Source organism: Canis lupus, chromosome Y, assembly GCF_048164855.1.
Source record: "Canis lupus baileyi chromosome Y, mCanLup2.hap1, whole genome shotgun sequence".
Taxonomy (NCBI): Eukaryota; Metazoa; Chordata; class Mammalia; order Carnivora; family Canidae; genus Canis; species Canis lupus.
In genome coordinates, this window is record NC_132877.1 from 3,765,372 (window position 1) to 3,783,592 (window position 18,221).

General features: G+C 44.3%; 1 long non-coding RNA gene across 1 annotated transcript in view; it reads right to left on the reverse strand.

Annotated features, from left to right (window-relative positions):
* Positions 1-4,987: 4,987 nt before the first annotated feature.
* LOC140629089 (uncharacterized) overlaps positions 4,988-18,221 on the reverse strand; it is a 391,707-nt gene continuing 378,473 nt past the window's right edge. The window contains exon 7 of the long non-coding RNA XR_012026976.1: positions 4,988-5,607. This is a non-coding gene — a long non-coding RNA (uncharacterized lncRNA). The remainder of the gene's footprint in view (positions 5,608-18,221) is intronic.

Sequence of the window (18,221 nt, forward strand, 5' to 3'; positions counted from 1 at the left end):
TTCCCATAATGACATTAATCATTGATTAAAATTTTAAAACATTACCTTCATGTTTAATAATATTAACAAAGTATTTAATCCCTTATTGAAAATTAAATCCATATTTCTTTCTTTTGTGACAGTAGGACAGCTACCGGAGCAGCTCCCCAGCTGCAAGGCTAATGGAATTTCTCTATGGGCATAACAGTTAGTCTGCGTCAACCATAGTGGATGAGCCCTGGCCAGTGTCCTCTGGCAACTGGCAATGCATGTAAGGCTGAGGCGGTAAGTTGTAATAACAATTATAAAGGCGATTTGTGTGGACGGTGAGTTGCCCCCATGTTGTCCTCTCCCATGATGGTGGAGGAAGGTGTAAAGCAATGAGCTTTCCAAGTTCCAACCTTTTGCAAGATCCTTGGAGTATAGAGACTTTGAGGAAAAGAGAGGAGAGTCCCAATAGAGAGTGCTTCCCTCTTGGGATTAGCATTTGTGTCCATGATAAAGCACATGGGGGTGAGTCTGAGGGCAGCTGGACGCCAAGACCCAGAGTGAGGAGCCATGATGTCCAGACTATGTCACTGATGTTCAGAAATGCACGGAATGTCTGAGGCTCGGTTTCATCCACTGGTGCCAGCAGACATTTCCTATTTCCTCGTGTCAGAAGAAAACAAAGACGGAGGCATAAAAGTGTTAAGTCAATCATAAAGCATCCTCCACTTACAAAGTTGCATTAATAGCACATAATCATCACTGAATGGTGCCGTTTTGAGAATGGAAATGGAGATATTTCAAATTCTGCTTTATCCTTTACTTATGGGACTCAATATTATTGTTGTACATTTTTCACTCATTCTCTCGGTGATGGCATTTCTTATCCCCGGTAACTGTTAATATGCAGGCAGGCTTCCAAACTCCTCCAAATGCATGCATTTAGGATCACCATAAATCGACAGATATTTACTGAAATAATGAGTTCTAATTATGAATATGAATTGGATTAAAAGGCATGAGGTATTTACCCAGCAATTGACCGGATTAACACAAAAACAGTGGGACTCTGTGGATACTTAGTCTCATGATTTATTGCAAGGAAACATAAATCTGTGCTTCTAGAAGTTTAAACTATATATTTTGCACTTGATTTATAAAACCTGCTAATAAATCCAGTTCAGCTTCTCATTGAGAAACCATTATTGTAAGCATCAGCTCTAGCTAAGTATATGGATTTATAAGCCAAGAAAACCCGTGTGCAAAACGAACCACAGATTTTGAAATCATGCCAATACATCTTATAAAACAACAAAACAACATCCTGTTATTTACAAATCCTTACCTTATACTGAGATGTAAGTAAAGATTTAGAAACCACGGCCTTAAATTATGTACAGTTTTGGCCAGCGTAAGAATCATGATCTAATCTGAATTCAGGGCATTGGAATTTCTGAGGGCAGGAAGAGACATATTATGGTAAATGAATGCTTACGGAGATTTGCACTTGCAGGTAGTGGAAATGGTGGGTGTGATAGATGCTGTTTTGGCACCTTGCCCAAGCCCCCCTCACAGGGCCAACGCACTTGTCCTTCAGCTGTCCGATTTAGGCCCTAATGGCTCACAGGTGGTCTCCCTCCCTCTAGAGCATGGCCTTTGGTTGACAACGAGGTCCCCTGCCTGCCAAGTGACCCCCTACCTCTCCACCCTGGGGGACCATGACATCGAGCCCGCCATGATGTCAGACCGAGGCTGCCTCGTGCAGTGGCTGCCCCTTTGTCATGTCTTTCCTCTTCCCGGCATATCCCCCTGTCACCTTCTTTGTTGGTTTTTCCTTCCATGAATCAAATGCACCCATATTCTTGTCTCGGATTCTGTTTCTAGAGAACCCAACCCATTTCTAACATGGCTTCACACAGAGCTTGCCATTCCAATTCATCTGGATTACCAACTCTAATTTATGGTAAGCGTAAAGTAAGATCTGCTCTAAAGCTGCAGCGGATTATTTTATGGTGAAGCTCCTTGGTCATAGTCTCAACGCCTGAATGCATTAGGAGTATCTTCTCATCTTTCCATTTTGTGCTTGTTTGTACAAAAACCAGAGGTGACTTTATATGTGCAATGATTACCTTAAAAAGGATATTGATATTTCATTTGGTTTCAGTAAGTGAAGTCTTGGCAATCTGAGCTCTGTGTAGTGGTGTCTGTTGTGAGATGGGCAGGGTTGTCTCCACCTGAAGAAGAGGCTGCAACGAGATACTGGCTTTTTGACTTCCAAAACCCCTGCTCCCCATCACAATTTGGAACCATCATTAAGAAATGCATTAAGAGCAAAGGACGTTCTGAAATGAGCACACAGCGCTTTGGGAGTTAGCAAAACATTTTCCATTACTCGCGGATGATGATGAAGTAGCTGTAGATGATAATGATGATAATGGGGTTTAAAATATTCAGTACATAGAGAACGTTCCATGCACGAGCTACTTAGATAGATCCAAGGCTATTCGTGATTCTCTTTGGTGATTAACGTAGATGCGTCTACAACTTTCCCTTTGCAACATCTGTATCCCCAGCAAGAGAAACGTGATTCACAAAGGATCTTTCATCTCCCTCTTTTGGTGTGGAGGTGGAAATGCACTTGTTACATGGAGATGCGGTCCAGTACTTCTAATAGGGACAATGATGGTGAATTCATACAGTGAGGGTTAATCCTGAGGCTGTTAATGTTAAATTCAGTATGGTAGATTTCTGGTTACTGCTCATTCATATCCTCGGAGGCGCCTTCATGCACTTGGGGAAAAGCGTAAACCAATGGCGACTTCCAACAATTGGGAAATTCTAGTTGGAAAGGGGTCTCTCTGGACCCCACAGAGTGGAATCAAATCACTGCTCATATTCAGTGCTTCTTGTCATGGGATTCCATGTAACTTGCCTCTTGGGGTATCGGTATTCTGTGTAAAATGGGTATGATAATACCTTCTAGCTCATGGCTGTTGTGAAGATTAGATTGTAAAAGCAAAGGGGGCATATTTAGAACTGAACCTGACATAAAACACTCTAAATTATTGTGCACATAGTATGTATATGTTATAAATACTATATTATATAAATACTATATTAATATAAATATGATATCAATAAAGTATTAATATCATAAGTGATAATGGATTATATAAATACTATATTAATATAAATATGATATCAATAAAGTATTAATATCATAAGTGATAATGGATTATATAAATACTATATTAATATAAATATGATATCAATAAACTATTAATATCATAAGTGATAATGGATTATATAAATACTATATTAATATAAATATGATATCAATAAACTATTAATATCATAAGTGATAATGGATAATGTGAATATCATAGTTTATACATTATACTATCTATTATAAATGGTTATATTAATATATGATGATATATAATGTAACATATTATTACATAATGCACATGCTGTTAATTAACATAAAACTCATTTGCATGGTTACAAATATTAATGTATTAGTGTTAATACATACATTCATTAATATTTACACTAATATAGTAGCATATAGCATAACATAAGGTATAATTACTTAATGTAACAACTAATTGTGTGTATACAAAGGGACACGGCGGGAGATATAGGTAGGGCGTATATAGAGACATATTTGTTCATGTGAGTGTGTCACATATCATTTTATGCAAATGATGTATTTGGTTAAGAACATTGGCCACAAGTCTAACATTCTTCCCTTTCAAGCAATGGTGACCTGACCGGGGTCCATACCAGTTGGCAGCAGTACTCGGTTCCTCCTCGCCAGAGGTATGGTGCTGTCCTCCCAGACTTGCTTCCCTCAACGTCGACTTGCGTACTACTGGATGCTGTATGACACATTGTAGATTTCAGGGACAGCACGGTCAGGATTGCCCCACTCACGGAAAGGAATACAAAGTCCAGACCAGAAAGTCCGATCATGGGAACGAAAGAGACAACAAGGACAGGAAGACACCAGGGACAGGGCTTAGGTTTGCTTCATTTGGGGGAGATTGGTACTTGCACTCCTGCCACTGAGGCTAGCGATAAAACACGTGCGAGCTAATTGCCATGACTGACTCTCTTTATGAGGCGAGCATATGCCCATGAGTTTTAACATATGCCCAAGACTCCCAGAGGCCTTATTCCTTAAAAAAAAAAAAAAAAATCATATTTTTAAACTGGAAGATCTCAACTATTTGTTGCTTGATAATGTTCACTGATATATAAAAACAATCACATTTAAACAGGGGAAAAATACGAAATGAATGAGTGAGGAAAATAAACATATCAATTATTAATTGCTTATTTCATTTGAAAATTACTTATGACACTTGAGACTTATGAGCCAGCATTTCTCTCTAAGAAAATAATGTAATTTTCCTCTTATCCTAGAAATATGTTTTTGAAGAGATAATGCTAGTGGGCTTGATATTATGGGATGCAAACATGCAGCTGGAGGGAGGGCATTGAAAAGAGGCTGGGGTGAGGGACGAAGTAGAGGACAGAGTGGTGGTAAGAGGTTTGCCATTTTTCCTTTATGCCTTCTCTATGATGAGTTTTAAAACATGTGAGAGAAATAGTTTTAAATCCCCTATGCACCTGTCCTCAATTTCATTTTCCTCGCTGTCTTCCCAGCAGACCTTAATCAGTTTGGTTTGAACAGTCTCTCGGGTCTCTGGGTTTTCTTATCATTCTAATACATGTGCATCTGTCCATCTATCTATATCTATCCACCATATGTATCTACCTGTATCTACAACCATCTATCTATCATCTATCTATCATCTATCTATCTATCTATCTATCTATCTATCTATCTATCATCTATCGACCTATCCATCTATCCATCCATCCATCCATCCATCCATCCATCCATCCATCATCATCTAGATCTATCTATCTATCTATCTATCTATCTATCTATCTATCTATCCATCCATCCGTCATATCTATTCATCCAACCATCCATCCATCCATCTATAATCATCTAGATCTATCTATCTAATCTATCTATATCTGTATATATATTAACATGTATATGTTATTTCATTCATAATTAATTTTCACTCATGGATTGGACTGATACCTGTAACCACAGTTTACATAAATTTGATTATTATAGTGTGACTGATTTCTAATTTTTCATTATTGCAAGCAGTTACCAGGAACATTCTTGTCCATAATTCTGTGCACATAAGCTTCTTGGGAGTAGACAGCTGGCTGGAAGGCTGAGTGCATGTTCAGCTCTCTAGAAGCTTCCAGAAGGCTTCCCAAAGTGGTGTACCAATCCATGCTCCTTCTAATAGTAAGAGGATCCTTTTTAGCTTCATGTTTTCCTTAGCACTTTATACAGTTTGACTCAATTCTTTCCCTAACTTAAGGGAGTTTTATTCATGTTTTAACTTGAATTTCTCTGTCCATGAGTAAAAGATGGCTACTCATGTGTTATTGGCCATTTACCATCTGCCTTCGGCTCAGATCGTGATTCCAGGGTCCTGGGATCAAGCCTCACATTGGGCTCCCTGCTCTGAGGAGAGTCGGCTTCTCCCTTTCCCCTCGCCTGCAGCTCCCCCTGCTTGTGCTTTCTTTCTGTCAAATAAAATCCTTAAAAAAAAAAAAAAATAAAAAGATTTAAGTAATCTCAACTCCAACATGGAGCTTGAACTCACAACCCCAAGATCAAGAGACACACACTCCACTGACTGAGCCAGCCAGGTGCCTTTTTCCCCACTTTTCTTACTGATTTATCAGAATCTGTGTATGTGTGCACTTTATATATTCTTATATACACAGATATTCATTTATTCTTATGTATATATTAAAGTATTATGATACCTTATATTCTTGATATTCTTATATTCTTGATATTCTTATATTCTTGATATTAATCATAAACATTTGGGGTAAAAAAATAAAAAATAAACATTTGGGGTAAAATATGTTTTAAATAGTCTTTATGCATTCGTGGCTTTTCTCTTTCTTGGTGATACAATAATATACATATATTTTTATGCATAATACATCACGTCATCATATTCTTGATATTCATTATAAACAGTTGGGATAAAATGTGTTCCAAAAAAGTCTTTATACATTCTTGACTTTTCTCTTTGTTGATGGTATCTTTCATTTTTAGAAATAGTCATCATCTGTGTTCAAATTAATTTACATTGTTTTCATATAATGGTCTTTTATTTTGTGTGTGTGTTTTACAGCTGAGCAGGGTGGCCCTTTACAGTCTAACTGGCCCAGTAATTTTCAAGGTATGTTTGGACGTCCAGAGGGTAGTACTGAGCCTCCCCCACCCCCAGGAGTGAGGAGGGGAAGTTATGAGGAGGGGCAGACAGACTTTCTGGTTGTTTTATGGATTGCTCACTTTCTGGCTTCTGTTGTCTCATTTTTTTGTTTGTTTTTTAAAGGGTTGCAGTCTCAGCTACCATTCCCTTTGAAGACTCACGATCTACCCAAGTGCTTCATTTCACGTTACGGGTGAAAGCCACACATGTCGCCTGAGATAACAGAATCGTTGAAGAAACTCTAAGTGAAATTCAGGTGTCATATGGTGTGTCACACATCAGCGGCCTTTACACTTATGTGCAAGTTTACCCTACTGCATAAAGGCAAAACCAACACATGACTCTTCCTAATACCCTATGTGTGGGATGCATTATTGCTTTTTAAAATCAATAATCAGATAAGAAGCCAGGAAGCAAGAAGATGTAAAAACACGTGAGAAAGAATATTCCCGCACGATGCCGCTAAACCATAGCCGTTTCATCTTTCTTAAGCAGAGTGCCAAATAACGCTTTTCTTATTACATAACCGCAAAATGAGATGACCATTTAAGACAATCGCAATATTAGAAGCAGGTTACGTTGTTTCTCAGAATTGAGCACATTTGGCTATTATTGGAAACGATTGCCCATAAACACCGAAATCATCATTATCACTTTGCACGGATACATCAGGGTCTCTTTCCAACTGACTTTTAAATCATTTTTACTCATTATTACCCCGTGTCCTGGTTTTTTAGGTGGAAGATATTCCCTCTCAGTACAAAGTTTCTAATTAAATCCTAGACTAAAGTATGAACCTGCCCCCATGTTTTTATAGGAAGTGGACACCATGGGAAGGAGGAATACATGCATTTTCATGATGTTGTTCATCTTTGCACACGTAGAAACCAATCGGTGTATTCTGGAAACATTAATTCTACCCAAGCTTGTTGTAAAGGATCCTAAATTGGGGTTATTGTGTCCCACAATTTTGTGCCTTGTGAAACAAGCTTTTAAAAACTCCCTTTGCTAAGCTTGAGGACATTACACTGGAGTGTAATAAGACAGTCACAAAAGGACACATTTGTATGATTCCACTTATAGGAAGTACTTTAACATCATTAAATTAATAGAGACAAATTCACAGTGGGTGCCGGGGGGCTGGGAGGAGGGGCGAATGGGAGGGGAGTGTTTAACAGGCATAGAGGTTCAGTTCAACAACAAAGTGTTCTGGACGGTGGCGGTGATTGCCCAACCATATGAGTGTACTCAATGCCCCTGACCTGTTCACTTAAAAATACTTAAGATGACCAATTTTCTGTGTATTCCACAAGTAATTTTTAAAAGTCTTTTTATTTTAATACTAAGAAAGATTTTATTGATTTATTTGAGAGAGAGAGTGCACAAGGGGCAGGGAGGGGTAGAGAGAGAGGGAGAAGCAGACTCCCCGCTGAGCAGGGAGCCTGACCTGGGTCTCCATCCCAGAACCCCAGGCTCATGACCTAAACCGAAGGCAGCATCTTAACCAACTGAGCCACCCAGTCGCCCCTATTTTAATACTAATAAATGCATCTTCATTCTACAAATATCATGTATGTGAGCAAAGGAAGAAATGATACAGCTTGAAGTAGCGATTTCCATTGGCGGGTCTGTCATCCTTGTGGCTGATACTGCTCTGGGTTTATGTGAATCACTGAAAAAATATGGTCATTGCCAATATATTTTCTGAGGTTTTTAAAAAATTTAAATGTATTTGACATAGAACATGCTTCGTGTACACTGAGGGTGTGTGATGCTGCTTGGATACCTTTATATACTATAATACGATTGCCGTCGTAGCTTTGGTTGGCAGCTCTAGTATGTCCTGTATGTCCTCTATCATTCATTTCCAAGATACTTTTTTGTGCCGTAGTTATCGTGACGGTATTCCAAGAAACAAAGGACAGGTGATTAAGAATCAAGGAGCATTTGAGCCAAAAGCATGGGTTGGAAAAAACGGGTAGGCATTCTAGAAATGTCTGTGGTTGGCGGGAATGTGAGAATTCCTCAGCCGAATGTCAAATTCCTGTGGTTGGGGATGGGGAACAGGTTAATAAGCACAAGATGATGGGTGGTCACTGATAGAGCTGGAAAGCTGGATGCCCTGACCCTGGAGTTATAGTTTACTTCATTGTCAAGAAGCAAGTCAGGCGTCTTCTGCCACGATTTTTACTTATTTCCCGTCTCCTGGCACGGTGTTGAGATGACGTTGGACATCTTGCCCACAATTTTTCCTTCAAATGAGGGTGAGCAGGACAAGCATTTTCCAGTTTATTTTTCTGACACCCCTACCTAATATGGCAATGTCTACTGTCTCACATGTAGGATGACGTCTGCAAGACTGAGCTGGGATAACTTGCACCGGGGCTTCCAAAATATATATGGAAATGTCAACAGTGGAAATTTTATTTCTTCAGCAATGGTTGGAACAGGCTAGTCAGCAGAGGACCATACGTGCAAGTAGGTAAAAGTCCGAAGTTCTCCTCCTGGAAACGGAACCACTCGTCTGTTATCCTTGTAAAGTCCTTCTGAGGATTCAGTGGTATTGTGCATTTCCTATTGTTTTCCTTGAAATCCTGTCCCGTTGAGGGCAATGTCAATAAAACAGCATGCAGAGCCGCTGAGCCATCATTCACATGCCAGCTGATGCCACACCTCATGTCCCTTTTATGAACATTTCCCAAAAGACAGTTCTGTCCTCATTGCATTAAATCAAACTGGTTCCCTCAAAACTCCCAATGGGAATATCACTTGAAGCGATGGTAGGGGAGTAACAACCATGACAGCCAAACAAGGTAAAATCTGTGAAACAATCCAGAAGCTCTTACCTGTAGATTTCATTGACCGTATTCATACTTTTATTACTACTAACATCTCTGTACTTATAATTTTGACCATTTTTGATGCTTTAGATCAAGGCTTGGCACATGATGACCCTGTGGGCCAAATCGGACCAGCCGTCTATGTTCGTTTTCATAGTTGGTGAGTTAAGAGTGGCCTTTACGATTTCTCAATGGTTCAATTTTATTTATTTTTATTTTTTTTTAAATTTTATTTTCGAAACAATAGAAGCAGTGGAGGGGCAGAGGGAGAGAAAGAATCACAAGCAGGTTCCACAGTCAGCGTGGAGCCCGGTTTGCGGCTTGAACTCACGACCCTGAGATCATGCCCTGAGCCGAAATTGAGAGTCGGGTGCTGAAACCATTCAATTTTAAATGGTCGTATAGTATATGTACCTACATAACCTCTTTAGTGTTGCATCTTGGTTTGTAAAAGTTGAAATTCTAAAGTATTTTCTAACTGGCCCTTTAAGAAGGAATTCGAAGAACCCTGCCTCACAATTTTGGTTTAGGATACCTATATATTTAATTCAAAAAAGAGGTCTCAGTGGATTTCATAAAAAGGCCCAGACGGTGGGGTGGATGTTGCCCCCAGGTCAAAAATCATTTCAAAATGCATTTGAGCATTCATGAGCCAATGCCATAGGATGACTTACTAAAGAAACCCGCACGAATGCGAATGTGCTTTTTTTTGTCCCCCCCTAGAGTCTATAAAAAAAAAAAACATCTTGTAACTTAAAGAATTTCACTTTTGTTCTGCTCCGGTGAAAATTTTCCTCTTAAATAATTACTAGTAAAGTGGTCTAGTTACACAGGGGTTAGTCTTTGGAAGAAAACGATTTAAGTCCTTCTCCTAAATGCTATTTACACCGTTCTTGCTAAGGAATCATCTAGTAAGTTTCTAAAGAGGGTGCTGGGTCACGGCAGGACGATTTCTAATTACTCGGGAGCACTTTTCAGCGCGCACGGATGCATCGTAGCAGGTGGCTGTGCAGACATGTCCCTTCATTTCGGGAGATCGGATTTTCAAAGACTCCCGTCTATCTGTTGATGGGCCTGTTGGGTCACTCTGCAGTCTACCCCCCGCTGCCCCATATGGGTGCACGTGCATGTGCACACACACACAATCACGAAAGGAGTTAAGCAAGAAACGGACTTCTGGAGAAAGCACACAGGCCTGGCAATTGTCGAGGAGACCTTCTAGACCATGACCGCGAATGCGCGTCCAGCCTGCAATGAGGTCTGCATGAAGGCGGCCTCCAGGAAATTCAGAAATTCTTCTTCTATTCGTTTCCAAAGAACGGCTCTCTTACTCCACGGCGGCAGCGGTTGGATCGGAACTGCTAATTGTTACCATAACAACTGGTTATGCAGGGCGGCCACTGTCCGGGCGCCGCGCTGTAAATGGACATCCGTGATCGAAGAGGAGAAAGAGAGGGCTCTCCGGAGCTCTCCGGTGCAAGTGTGGCATCATCGGGAGAAGGGGTCAGAATGGGGAGCTTGCCTTCTGGTTTTGTGCCCTCCTGGGTGTGCCTCTATGAGTTGCCTTTTCCCGTTTGTGGAGGAGAGAACAGGAGAGCAGTGACCCCCGGGCACCGAGTTTAGACTTCAGTTGCGTCTTTTAAGAAGACGCTGCAGGGTTGTATATGACGGGTCGACGCTGGACTAAGTACAAAGTGTACAAGGTGAGCGGATCCGGGGCATGCGGGGGTTCTGAGACTATACAGCCCAAGCGGGTGTTAGGAAGTAGGTGCTGGCATCACTCACACGGCCCAGTGGGTGCGGACCCCGGCGGCAGGTGGGTGGCTCAGGCTGTGTGTCCACCTGAAGGGTCCCGAGCTCAGCCCAGCGAGCTGGTCAAGCGTTACTTCTGGGTGTGTGCGTGTAGGGTACTTGTGGGTGACGTTAGCCTTCCACTCGGTGCCCCCGGTAGACACACGGCCCTCCCCGACGTGGTTGGGGCTCATCTGACCTGTCAAGGGTCTGCCTACACCAAAGGGCACAGGAAGGTTGACTTTGCCCTGTGCCTGACGGATGCTCTCCTGCCCTCCCACCGCGAGCTGTCCCCGCAGTGCTGCTGTCCCCAGGGCCGTGCAGACTCCTACATCTCTGCCTTCTCGGGACTCGCTCATGCGGCCAAGTCCTACTCTGTGATGCCCGAGTCACCTCCCCTCTATTTATCCCCATCTCAGGAGGGCACACGCCTCCCCCCTCCCTCCTGCAGTGAGAGCCGCCTGCCTCCAGAGCCCGACAGGGCTGTCATCCATCACAGTCGTCATATGCGCTTGTAAATAATGGCTCGGGGCGTTTTATGGGCAGCATCCAATACTGGGGTTGAGCGTTCACAGGCATTTTTCTTGGGCCTTTGTGTGTGTGCTGGGAGCACTCCCACCTGCACGCGTGAAGACAGCAGGGCAGGGCGGGCCTGCGCTTTTTCCTGGGATTCTCTGCTTCCTACAGCATTTTCCGTGGCCCAGTGGGGCCGGATGCATGTTTGCTGGTGGCATCTGAGTCGAGGGATAAGGGACAAGATCCACACTTTTCAGCAGAGCCTGTACTCCGTGCTGTTGCCACCGCTCCCGCAGGACCCGGGAGGGACCTACCTTGGGTGGGACCGTGATTTCCAGTTTAGGGTGGGAAGCTGAGGCAAGGACAAGGTGATTTCCTGAATTCATGCTCTTGTAAGAATTACGGACTGATGGCTACTCAGCACCACCCTCCCCTGGGTGCTGGCTGGAGCAATACCAGCCTACCTAGTGCCCAGCAAATGGGTCAAATCCTCTCTCTGTCCTGCCCTTGAACCTGCATGTCCATCTGTTTGCAGCATCATCCACTTGGCTCCTCTCAGCTTTGCATCCTTGTCCACCAGGCTTGAACTCAGACCCACTTACGGCGTGGATCCCACAGACACTGAGCAGGGGCTGCCCGTAGAGCTCGTCACCCGTCCCTGTCGCCTGCTCAACCTGGAATTACGTGAGAACCATGCATCTTGGAAGCGCCTGAAATGTGACGACGTTGGTTTAGCAGTGGGACGTTTCTGCTGCGAGCCTCACCTGCTGGCCATGTGCTTCTCTGAAGAATGACTTTCTTCCTCTTCAGCATTTTCACACTTAGGAAAAATCAGAATAGTTTGATGGCATCGTGAGCTATTGAGTGCTTGTCCAAACGTACCCATTTGTTCTGAAAATAATGTCTTCCATAGCCCTCCTCCTCCTCTTTCTCCTCCTCCTCCTCCTCCTCTTTTTCCTCCGCAGGATCCAGTTAGGATTCACAAATTGCATCTTGTCATCTCTCTGGAGACCTCTTCATGCTACTACATTCTTCCATTTTTGTGGCTCCTTTCCTTTCTCTTTAGTGACACAAACTGTGTTGTTTCGGAGAGACCCCGTCGGCATGTTGGGCACTACACATGGCAACACGGTGGGTTCTGTACACCCACCGGTCGGTTCCTGAGTCTGGTTGACCTTCAGCAACCGGCCCAGTCACTGAACAGTCTGCAATGTGGACGACTCTATGCCCTGTCTTTATTTGCCTATTTTATTTTTAACAATTCCAATTTTTAGTGATGGCCCATTAGCCTTTCCAGAAAACGGAAGTTGTGACAGAGATAACTAACGGCTTGTCACCGAACACAGAGGTTACGAGATGTCCTTTCTTCATACCCCCACCAGGCATATTTGGGGTCTAGGCAGTTACTCCTTCACGTTTCCCTTCGTTCCATCTTCCAAAGAAACACCTATTGGAAGCAGAAATGATGACAGAGCAGAAATATTGTTTAAAATATTAGGGGGCACGCCTGGGTGGCTCAGTCTGAGTCTTGGTTTTGGCTCAGGTCATGTTCTCAGGGTTGCGAGATCGAGCCCAGAGTGGGTGCCTACTTAAGATTCTCTCTTTCCCTCTCCTTCTGTTTGCACCCATCACCACCCACTCGTGTGTTCTTTCTTTAAAAAAAATTTTTTTTAATAATATATATATTGGCATTTCCCCAAATACCCAGAGACTGGGTTTGATCTAAAATAAACTCTGTTGTATTTCCTTCTGTCCTTTGGAGACCCCATCATTCCGTGATCCTGGAGCTACTTTCACCAATAACAAGAGGAACATTCTTTTCCGGGCCACGTTGTGCTTTGTTTAAATCACTCCCGATTGGATGAACGTTGCCCAAATGATGCAGTGTCGGAAGACAGCGACGTTATGGAAGGCACAGTGTTTGTTAAAAAGGAAGCAACGGCTCACCCCTGCTCCTCACAGCGACCTTTCCTTATCTGATCTTTTTTCTTGGCACCATTAACAAAACAGGCTTTCTGCACTTAATTACTCTGGGCTTTCTGGAAAAAACCAGCTGGCCAGGACCAAGCCTGATGAGCTCACAGGCTGCTAAGGAAGCACAGGGTAGTGTGGTCTTCAGGCGCCGTGTTCACAGCTCTTGCGATGTGCGGGCATGTACAGACACGCCAAAGGGCTTTTGGTTTTTGTTTTTGTTTTTTTTAAGATTGTATTGGACGGACTGCATGAACGGGGAAGGGGCAGAGGTAGAAGGAGAAGCAGGCTCCCGCTGAGCACAGAGCCCAACATGAGGCTGGATGCGGAGCTCCATCCCGGGACCCTGAGATCATGACCTGAGACGAAGGCAGACCTTAATGGACTGAGCCACCCAGGGGTCCCCCGAGGGGGTTTCCTTAAATGTTAAGTTCGGGTTTTTCTCAAAGCAAACCAAAAACAATGCTTCCGACAATTTTACTGTAAAAATAAATAATAAATAAATAAATAAATAAATAAATAAATAAATAAATAAATATAGTTCAGGAAAATTAACAGATCATGAGACATTTAGGAAATGATCTTGCGGAGATATTGACCTGTCAGCTGGTCTGGTGGAGAAGCAAGTATTGACCTAGCAGGTGTTTGTTGACTTTATACTTATCTGCCCTGCTCTTAAAAAAAAAAAATACAGGAAGTCTTGCAAATAACTCTACGCCCTAGGCTAAGAACACAGTTGTCAAAGGCTGCCAAAGCGAACTGCTTCCGGGGATTCAAATCCTTCACTTTTGTTCTCCTGTCCCTTGGCTTGCTGTTCCTGAAGGCCAGGTGATTTACCTAGGGGGAAGGCCCCGTATTGAGGGCAGCTGCCCTCTTCTGCAGGTTTAGTTGAGCGCTCACAGAGAATGCAGGAAAACAGAACCGGGAGCTGTCAACCATCCATCCACGGCTCCTCCGCGGGGTCTCCTTGACCTCCGGTTCTCCGAAGTCCACAGAATGCATGTGTGCGGTTCCCACAGATACCAGTCTCACGGGAGCAGAGGAGGCCCTTTTTGGGGAGAAGGAAGTAGCAATTTGGAGTTTTCATAGTGGGGTAGGATTTCAAGTCTGTAGCTGCATTGGGTAGAGCCACTGATCTCAAGTCTCCCAGCATATCTGTTGCAACGACCAATGGCTTTCCCAAAGGCCAAGGGCCTCCCCAATGGCCAATGGCTTCCTGTGGTCGCCTTCCTTAGAACTGAGGCTGCCTGTTGTCCCTGGAAGCCTGTTGGCGTCCAGATACGACAGTGGAGTGCTCTCCTGGCCTGAGGGAGGCTGTCCAGCAGGCAGGACAATTGTCTGGTGCGGATGTGAGGTTTGCAGTTCTCTCCACTGCAACCCCAAAATGCTGCTGTGCACGTGTTGATCGGAATGCACTCACCCAGGCTGAAGGGCAGGACACCTGATGCAATAAAGGAACTTCAGAAGGAAGGGGGGGGGTGGACGGGGCACTTGAATGTGTGGAAACGTTGAGCCCCAGCCAGAGATGTGAGTGTTGCCAACCTGCGGGTTCGGGGATGGGAGGGGTTACAGAAACAAGGTTAGGCAGCAGGATGTGGGGTGCCAGACGTTTCCATCCAGCTCAGAGTAGGGACACGCAGGGGAGGGCACCCAACTCAATTGTCTTCCACAACATCTCCATGGCGCCCAGAGGAGGGAAGGCTTTGGCGTCATCCCCTGTGTTCTTTCCAAGGGAAGGATTGATGACCGCGGAGCTCATTATCTCCAAAAGTGAAAGGAATTCCACACCAAAGACGTAAATCAAAACCCTTTGAACCGCATTCACGGACTGTGTGATGCAAATGATCCAAGCTCCAGGAGAGCTTCCATACCCGGTTCAGTTCAGCGCCAGAGCAGACAGTCAGTGCATAATCCTTGCTTGCTGTATCCCCCCTGAGGCGACCCCGTGGTTTGCCGAGCGCTTGGGTAAACACCCTGATTGTGGAGCGTCTTCGTCTGATGAGCAGACCCAGAAGGGCGGCCTCGACTTCAAAGCTCACGTTTGGCAAAGTGATTTGTTGTGCTGTCTGGCGTTTGAAGGATCCTGAATAGCTGCTTCATTTTATGGGGGAGGAGACAGCGCAGCTTTGCAGGGCTCGCTATTAAGCAGGAGGGTCTCCTCAGGCTTTAGGTCTCTTACCTCCTGGCTTTTCCTGGCAGAGGAATGTCCCCCCTGGAAACCTTTGAAGGCGCTGCCAGCTTCATAGCACCCTCATTGTGATCACTGCTCTTCAATGAGCTCATTCAGCCAGGCTTTCCCACAGCTCTCTGTGCACAGCACAGCGGAGGCCTGCTCTGGGTTCGTGTGCCTCCCTGGCTAGGGCCGGCCTTCCCCGGGGCCGGGTGTTGGGGTCGACGCATCTCCCTCGAGCTCCCCAAAGAGCTCCGGAGCCCGCCGTGGACAGGCATCTTCAAAAGTCTCACAGGGTGATGAAAGCAATCATTTCCGAGAGGTAACACTGTTTTTTTTTTTTTTTTTTTCCAAAACGTCCTTTACCAGGGAAACGAGTAGCAGCTCGTAGACAGCCTTTCTCTCCGGCAGCTCTAGCTCCCAAAATACTGAAGGAGCGAGTAGGACTTTTTGTGCATAACCGAAGCTACCTAGTAGGAAGTTTTAACGCCTAGTCTTTTTTTTTTTTCCAGATTATCTGTGGGTTCGTAAAGGCATAAGGGATGCAGAGCCTCGCACGGAAAATCAGACCCTTCCGTCTTGAACTCATTAACACAGAAGGGAGGTGTCTCACTGCGCTTAACTGCTGAAGGGGAAACGAGCAGCAAGGGGGTCCCTCAGGATTTTGACGATGTTTGGAGACATTTTCACTGTCCTGACCGGCAAGCTTGCTATTGGATTCTGGTGTGTACAGACCAGGGATGCTGCTACATATCCCACAGTGTCCAGGACAGCCTCGCAGCAAAGAAGAATCGGACCCCAAATGTCATCAGACTGGGAAACCCAGAAGGCAGACCAAGCAGGAAGCAGCTAGCCCGGCATCGGGGCATCATGTTAGCAGACGACGCTGCACTATGTAAACTCAGCCTGTGAGGTCTGTTGAGAGCTGTATGGGCCCCCAGTAGGTGCATTATCTCAATATCCTCTAGATTCAGCAGCTGGAGATGCAGCAGGTAGGTTTGCAGAAGCTAACAGGTGCCTAATTATGTATGCTTAGGGAAACCCCACTTTCCACCCGAGAATCCTCTCGGGGCCACCCCCCCCCACCCAGGGCAGAGCTGGCTGGACCACATGGGGTTCACCTTGTCCCTTTTGACCACATATTCATGTTTTACATTTTCTCATTATAACAGCATTTCTGTGAGGGGCTTGTCCTTTTTCTTCTCTTTGTCCCACTTGGCCAAACTTCTTCTGACTTTGTATCATTGTTGTGGTTTCTGGGGCAGAACTATTTCCCCGTTGGTTTTCTCGGTTGCTTCTCCTGTAATGTCTTTCTGAACCCACACAGGCATGGCTGACACACTCCGGCATTGAGCGTCGTGGTCCTACTAACTGCTCAAACCCTCCGCCTCTTCCCAAAGTTCCCCTCTACCTTGTACATACATCTCTAAATTTCTTGTTCTGTGACTAAAAGGAATCCCACCTCGTCCTGTTTCCCATACTTGTCCTGTAATTAGGACTAGGTAATATGGCTGCCTTAAAACTAACAGGCAATTTTATAACCCCATATAAAGTATCATTTCCGCATTTTCCCCTTTTCTGCAATGCTACCTGAGTGGAATCTTTCCCAGTTGCTCTCGATACTGCATTACTTCCTTGCTGTTGCTACATATCAAAAAGTAACCTGTTGTCATGTCCCCCGAGGCCCTGTCACTTCTTGCTCACACATTCCAGTCTGCATCTCTAGCTTCCGCCTCTCTGTGAACACTCTGTGTTGAACTGAGACTGTCTTATGGTCTCATGAAACAATTCTCCCCTCAACCTGATGTTCTCACCTACAGAATCACCTCCCCGATTCCAGTTTGCTACCTAGGCACCACACAGCTTTGAGGTTCAGCTCCAAACCCACTGACTACGGGAATCGTCTTTAACTGGACCTTACTTCCTCCCCTTCTGAGATCTTAGCGTAACCATAGCACTCATATGGCCATTCATTATCTCAGAATTGCAGAGTTGGAAAGGATCTTACAAGTGGTCTGCCTCCATCTTTCTTTCTGCCTTTCTTTTCCTTTTGTTTAAAGATTGATTTATTTATTTTAGAGACAGTGCGCATGAGTGGGAGGGACAGCGGGAGAGGGAGAGAGAACCTCAAGCAGACTCTGTGCTGTGCATGGAGCCCGCTGTGGGGCTCAATCCCAGCACCCCAAGATCATGACCTGAGCTGAAAGCAAGAGTTGGATGCTTCATCAGCTGAGCCACTCAGGTGTCCCTCATTCCTTCATTTTATGGGTGAAACATATTGAATCAAGAAAGCCTTATCACATTGACAAACATAAGGTTTTGCTATTAGAAACTTTTGTCAGACGTTAATTTTTTCTGCTTTACTAGATGGTAGGCCTGGCTTCATATCTGTCTGCATTTGAGGCAACATCTCACTGTGCTGAGCATATGATATGGGTGCTGATCAGTCAGATGCGGCGAATCGTTTTGTATATACGTTTTATTCTTCTATGCATGCTTCTACAATATGGGATTTATCTTACAAACCTCATGTCTGGTGACTGTTTCGAGGGATTTGGAAATAGGCAGCAAATTTAGCCATCAAATACCCAGCTCAAGCTGAGGATGCAAAAGAATTCTCTTTCAAACTATTGT